This window comes from Octopus bimaculoides, chromosome 1 (assembly GCF_001194135.2).
Source record: "Octopus bimaculoides isolate UCB-OBI-ISO-001 chromosome 1, ASM119413v2, whole genome shotgun sequence".
NCBI classification, from domain to species: Eukaryota; Metazoa; Mollusca; class Cephalopoda; order Octopoda; family Octopodidae; genus Octopus; species Octopus bimaculoides.
Genome location: NC_068981.1, coordinates 147271403 through 147279036, shown reverse-complemented (window position 1 = coordinate 147279036; position 7634 = coordinate 147271403). Strand labels below are relative to the sequence as shown.

At 35.7% G+C, this 7634-nt stretch overlaps 1 protein-coding gene across 1 annotated transcript in view; it reads left to right on the top strand.

The window, feature by feature from the left end:
• The window catches only part of LOC106880958 (serine/threonine-protein phosphatase 6 catalytic subunit), a 35413-nt gene that overhangs the window by 845 nt on the left and 26934 nt on the right, over positions 1-7634 (top strand). The window lies entirely within an intron of this gene.

The following is a 7634-nucleotide window of genomic DNA, read 5'->3' as shown; positions in this document are numbered from 1 at the left end:
CGAAAACGTGGGTTTTTGGCAAAAAAAAAATTTTTTTAAACCCCAATAATTTGCGAGAAAATGTGGGGTAGGGGGTGGGGGGAGGAAGTCTTTCCGATTGTTTTTCTTTTGCGATATCTTACAGCTTTGCTGTTAACCTATTCGATTCCGATGGCGCTACTTAACAAGTGTACTTTTTAGAAACAATAGTTTTAAACAACTCCGTCCAATATTTTCTTGTACCTCGGGCAATTATATACTTGTTGGTTCGTGACACAGATCAAAAACTAATTAAATCGCAGAAAGGAAACCTAAGAGAAAATCGTTACTTTATGATTTTGTTTGTTTTTTATATTGATCCTCCCCTCACTGTTATGCTTTTTAAATATTTTCGCCGTTATTGATATTTGATAGAAGTTTCTTCAACGATTTTCAAACTTGATTCTCTTTTCCACTGCCCCCACCCCCAGAAATAAAAAAATGAAAAAAACACCACCCTTATAATCAGTTTTGGTTAAAGGAAATGTAATTGTCACCGCGGCTGTGATTTATGTTCCGTATTTCTATAGCAATTCTTCGTGTTTCACATTAAGTAAAATTGAATTATGACTTGTGATTTAAAACGTCAATTATTATTAGCTTATTTTAAGTAGTCTTCTTTTTTTATCTGGGGTTTATTTTATACTTGTAATTTGTAAAACTTGCCAAGCGTTATATCAGTTGTCTTCTAGGAAGGAGGAAAAGCAGAATTTAATGGATAACTAGGTTTGTAATGTAAACTACAAACAACATCGTGTTCAAATGAAGGTTAGCTACTTTAAGATAGTGTTTCATTTAGAATGAATTCAATGAAACCTAAGAACAAATGAACATCGGCATTGAAGGTAATGATAACAGGAAGTATCGTTATTGAGTAAAGACAAATGCCAGAAAGCTTTTTTTTTTTAATTTTCTTTTTTAAGTTCTAGATTTGGTTGAGTGAACTATATCGGCCGAGTCGCTTTGCTTCTTTCACGATGTTCTTACTTTACGTCTGATCAGATCATATAGACCGGAGAATTTGTTATTTCTTATCTATGTTTGGGGAGAAAATCCATTATTCATAGCCTGTGGGAGAGAGTCCCCTTCAGAAATGATAGTTGACGTATTTTAATGAATAGAGAAGTTACGTTGGTGAGGATGATATGCAGAGAGATTACTAATATATCTTCACAACTATCACGGCCACAAATAGCAACAACTCATAATCAGATAGTCCGTGTTCAGATTTTATAAAATACGTTTTAGATGTTACAAGGTTTATCTTTTATCGATTCCTTTTTTGTATTTTTTTCTCGAAAATGTAAAATTCAAATGTATCTTTATCACTGTTGCAATCATTGTATTACGTGAAGCATTGAATTCTTCTCATGTGTACTTTATTAATATTAGAATAGGTAACGTTCTGAAGTATTGTAATTCATAAACATTAGATACCATCAGTGAAATATTTACTCCCATTTTCGTTATGAGTGTTCTGTTGTGGTTATAACAAACATTTGACTATGGGAGACAGCACAAGAGTTTTGTGGTCCAGTGGCCAAAGACTAAGCAACTAGAGTGATTCTCTTCTCATACTGTTTACAATTTTCATGTTCCAGTAGAATGCAGGTTCTTGGCTTAAGATTTTATTCCTGTGGAATATTGTTTTGTTTTTATTTTAATACTGATTTTTATGTTTATTATAATACTGATAATAAGCCACCAAAGTTCCTATTGGACTTTGAATTGAGATCTATTATCTGGAATCATCATTAGGTAGATTTAACAGGATGCCATGTAGTTCAGCTCATAGCACGTGTGTATGAGTGTATGGAACATAATGCATTTGGTTTGTGTGGGGCAGTGAGGTGCTTGGGGAAGGGGTAACTTCTAGATAATTCTTTTTTACTGGTTCCAACAATTAGCCCGTGGCCATACTAGACTACCATCATCCTGTTCCACTTATTTTTTTGTGCTTAGCATTGCTTAAATGTTGTTTGAACACATTAATATGTATGCCATGCAAATCCCCTATGTTCCATGGGATGATATTGAAGAGCTGGAGTCCTTTGAACCTGAAGTAACCATGTCCTAACCTGAGGTGGGAATGTAGAACTTTCAACATAATGCAATGGTGCCCCAGTTCAGAGTTTTGTGCACCTTTTAATATAAAAGTTTAATGCTAGTCCTTAGATATTCCAGATATAAATTACTGTCTACCTCCCTTTTCTACTTCTAAAAGTAAAGTAATGAAGTTTCAATCACTCTCAGTAGTTTAATTGCTGCAAATAAGCTTGGACAGAAACAATCTTTACATAGGACAAGAGCAATAATTTAGAGGACTAAAAACCAATGGCATAGTCTTGTGGTTAAAAGTTCCAATAACGACCAATAATGCTGATCATCCTTATATAATTCATATGAAAAAAAAATTTGTAATATATCTTGACTTGTAAATGTTCTGAAACTCCAGTTTTCATGTTGGTGTCATTTTAATAATTTGTTTCTAATTATTACATCATAACTCATTTTAACTCCCAGTTCTCTGGGATTGAATTACTTCTGGCTTTGTGCGTTCATGTTGCGTTGAGTTGAATACTTGGTAAAATTTTCATCAATGATTTGCATGTATCAAAGTTGTGCATATTTTCTTTAAGCAGCAACATTTGCTCCTTTAATTGTCTATGAGATTTTGGAATCATTGTCAACATGTCTGAACGTGCTAGTACAAGTTACTAGGTACTCAAGGTAGCTCCTTGAAACAATCCTCTCTGAACTGTTGATTATTTTTTTTTTAAATGCTGTAATAATTCTGTCTCTTAAAAAGTTATACAGCTATTCTCTTAGTTTTGTAACTACGCTGGGTTCACATAGCTTCACAATATCACCTTTCTCAAATCTTGGCAAAATCTATGTGTTACACCTATGCTTGAATGATTGAACAGATGCTTTAATCTCCAGGCATAAGACTTCAGCATCTGTAATTAACAATTGTGTGAACATGTAATTAATTTTTTCTTCTTTTTTTTTGTTTTTTTTGTCTCTTTGGCCTTACTGATATGTCAAACCAGTGAGATAGGTCTGTGGTTTTGAGGAGCTAATATCTTTGGAAAAGTATCTGAAGTGGTTTGGGACGATCTATTTTGCATGTTTTTAAGAAAATAATTGGGATAACCATTGGGTTCTGTTGCTGAGTTCTGTACCATTCTGTTTATAGCAGATTTTATATCTTATGTAATTTCTCTATGGGAAGTTGCAGTATTGAAGAACTTCACTGGTTCAGCTATTTGTTCTAGTGGAGTTGTGAAGCCTTGTGAACACTGTTATTTAGCTACCTTTTAAGGGTCTGTAATAAAAGGAGCATTTCATTCAAATAATTGTTCTGTTTTGTAACTTTGTAACTTTTTTTCCCCCACAAACCTGTAGAAGACTTTTGAATTAGCTTTTGTTTTTAAAGGCTTAGTTTCCTTTATTGCTTTTTCAATTTCTCTGATTGGTGCCCTAAAGTTTCCTCCTCCTGTCAGTTATTTGTCCATTTAAATATTTTGCAGCATTTGTTCATTCTCACAGGATAAATGTTTGTATTTCTAGAAATCATACTTTGAAATTGGCCTTCCTCTCTATGATAGCTAATGTTTGTAGCTTCCATATAAGATGTTTCAATTTCCTAACACTGTCTTCTACAGAGAATTCTGTGTTAGTTCACCTTGCAGATTCCCCCACCCGATTTTTTTTTTAATTGGTTTCCAGTGAGTTTTGTATAAATTCAGAATTAGGCAGAGTTGTCTTCTGGTAAGATATACTTTTAGGAGATGAAGGATTAGATAATGAACTTTATGTTGCTGATGTTGTTGAACCCTGGATCAACCTTGATCTAACAGACTTATGATCAGATATGTTCCAGCTGTGACAGTCCTGTCCTTTTTCCAAGCATTGTATATCAAGAACTACATTCACTATAATGTATCCTTCCTTTTTTTTTAAGAAGAGAGAGATTTGTTTACTATTTCTAGCAGATCACATGGCCATATAGGCTTTCTGTCTTTGGCTTGATGAATTGAATTTAGTCAGAAGGAGTGATAAAAATAATGAACTAGCTTAAGCTAATGATTGACAACAATGGCTATTGTATTTTCTCTCTCTTTCCCTCTCTCTCTCTCTCTGATCAGGTAACCATGTATCCCCTCTACAGAAAGATACCTGTTTCTGTCTCTCTGTCACACTCTAACCTTTCATCATCTGACACAAGATCACCTCCTCCAATGCCACATCCCTTCTCAAAGGACCTTTGTTTTGCAAGTTATTTGGTGACTCTGCCAGTGCTGGTGCCACATAAGAAGCATCCAGCCCACACTGTAAAGTAGTTGGCATTTGGAAAGGTATCCAGCTGTAAAAATAAACCATGCCAAAACTGACCTCACCTGTCCTGGTGCCTCATAAAAAGCACTCAGTCCACTTTGCGGAGTGGTTGGTGCTAGGAAGGGCGTCCAGCCATAAAAACCATGTCAAAACAGACAACAAAGCATAGTGCAGTCTTCTGGCTATCCAACTCCTGTCAAACCATCCAACGCATGCCAGCGTAGAAAGTGGGTGTTAAATGATGATGACGATGAATAGAATTAAATGAGCAGAGAGACCAGTTCTACAAGGTCTTGGGAAAAGAAAAAAACTAACAAGGATATCATAACTGTGGCAAGGGATTTTAATCACCATTTTGGGAAGTATCAAGATGGACATACTAGATAGCAACTACAGTTTTGATATTTGAAACAATGAAGGAATACAGATTTGTGTGGTGTAATTAAAACATACAATATATTATAGATGCTTTGAAAAGCTAGCCAACTGGTTAACAGCCAACTCACTAACTGGTCAACAACAAACATGCCAACTGGTTAACAACCAACCAGTTGAGCTAAAAACCAATCGACTTTATTTAGACTAATAAAAACAAGCAAATTGATGGTAATGAACATTTAATCAATCTCTGGATTGAGATATCCTCACTTCCCCTTACATTTAGCAGATGTAGGAAATTGGCTATTATTTCTAGCAGGTTGAGTGACCTTATAGTTGCGTTTGTTGGCTTGCATAGAGGCACTCTTTGAACTATGAATGTAGATAGAAGAGCCATTAAAAAAGAAAGGAATGTGTCGAGGCTTGAAAAATGTCTTTGTGAAGGTCAGCTTTCACTCAGCAAACAGATGTTTGAGTAGTTAGATAGTGATGGGAAATGTATGTAGTGAGAGAGGAGAGCTGGTCATTTGTTAGAGATCAACTTACTGGAAGCCACTGAGTAATGTTACAGGCAACAAGGTAGGACAGGCTTGGAAAGAATATGAGAGAAGGAATTTACTTGACAGGTGCCATGTTTCATTAGCATGTTATAAAGAGCTAGTGATATTTAATGCTTGGTCAGAGCCTCCCTTCGTTAGAAATTAACTCAGGTAATCAGTGTTAAAAATATTATTCTTAATGACTACTATAGCATCATCATTATCATCAACAACTGCTACAAAGGTAAAAAAGACTCATCTGTTTCATTTTGGTCATGAAATGAATGGTGACTCTCTCGAGCACATCTTGTTTGTGAAGTTCACTATTTTCTAATCTGGTCTATTTCTTCATTGAACACCTTCTGCCATCAACTTAAAGCATTTATTTGTATTTCATGTCTAGAACATTGTATTTAGCTCATCTCCTTACAACACCCAAAACCTTTCTTAATCTGTATGTAGTCATTCTTTTACACAAATAGTAGCACACTCAATAAACTTACCAGGAACACACATCATTTGCCCATTCTTTTTACCTGTGTTTTCTCTTTGCCTTTTCTAATATAACAATCATCATCATTATTATTCTATGTTCACTTTCCATGCTGGCTTGGGTTCTACTGGGTATGTTAGAGCAGTCTTGGCCAACTTGAATTACATTACAGGACACTTGAATCACAGAAAGTATTTTGATGGCTGCTTGTATACTTTATGCACTAATAGTCAAATAATCAAATTACAGAATCAAGAATTCTCCATACTTTTCGTTTGTTTAAAATTATAAAATTGTAGGCTATTGCTTTGTGACTACTTATAAATTTTGAATTTATTTTGAACCAAATGTTTTACACAAACAATTTCATTTTGAAATTAAACACAATACTTCATGAAAGTATCAAGCGGGCTGCAAGAAAAAAGTCTGTGAGCCTCAGGTTGGCCAGCTCTGTGTTAGAGGATCACATTGCATTCATGTTTAATTTTTGACTCGGTTTCTATGGCCGGATACCCTTCCTGATACTGACCATTTAACAGGGTGCACTGGGTGTACTAGGAGGTTATCACATCTTTGACAAAACATGAGTCTTCTCAACCTCACATTTAACAGAGTACTTGATGCTTTTTATCATAGCTCCAGTAGTAGAGAGGATAAGAATGAGAAAGTGATAGATTGTAAGAGGTGGATAAATGCTGATGGTGAATGATGGAGGTTGATATCAAATGGACAATGGGGGAGTATAAGTAGTTTATGGAGTACATGCTGATCTGATGAGGTCCCTTATGCATATGCCTCCAGATGGGTGAGAAAGCTTGGCTGATAAGGATTAGAAATGGAAAAATGAATTACAGAGAAAGAGTCATATAGGTTTGGTGACATCCCTAGGTGGACTGGAAGCAGTGCACCATATACAGAAGAGATCCACTGCTGTCCTGTTCCACATCAGTTATATTGTGAGAGTGAAATAAAAAGGAGAGAGTGATTGAGAGATGAGTAATAGGAGCTTAAGCACTAAAGCTTGAGTGATAAAAGCATAGGTGATAAAACTGATGATGATTGTGACATGAGTGGTATGTATAAGAGGGACATGTGAGTGATAGATTTGTTAGAGAAAGGAGAAGCTGTTGGATGTCAGAGATGTAGAGTTGACAATATACACACACAAGCACACATTTAACAGTGTACAGAAACGGCTGTGTAGTTAGGAAGCATGCTTCCTAACCATGTGTTTTCAGGTTCAGTCATACTGTGTAGCACCTTGAATAAGTGTCTGCTCCAATAGTTACAGGTCAACCAAGGCCTTGTGAATGGATTTACTAGCCAGAAATTGAAAAAAGCTCATCCTATGTATGTGTGTGTGTGTGTATGTGTATAGGCAGTGACAAGTGACCGAGACCTTTGGCAATATACTGTGCCTTCTGTGAGAAACATGTTTGGCCATGGGGAAACATCACCTTGTTCAGAAACAGATGAGGGTTAATGACAGGAAGGGCGTCCATCCATTGAAAATCTGTCTCTGTATATTCTGTCTAACCTATGCAAGCATGGGAAAGTGGCTATAAAAACAATTGAAATGGATATGCGTGTGAATGTGTATCTTTTACTTGTTTCAGTCATTTGACTCTGGCCATGCTGGGCACTGCCTTGAAGGGTTTTAATCAAACAAATTGACCCTAGGACTTGTTTTTTGAAGCCTAGTACTTATTCTATTGATCTCTTTTCTGAACCGCTAAGTTACAGGTACATAAATACACTAACAACAGTTGTCAAGCGGTGATGGTGGAGGGGGGACAAACACAGAGATACACATGCACATAGATGTGTGTATGTATGTATATATATATATATATATATATATATAT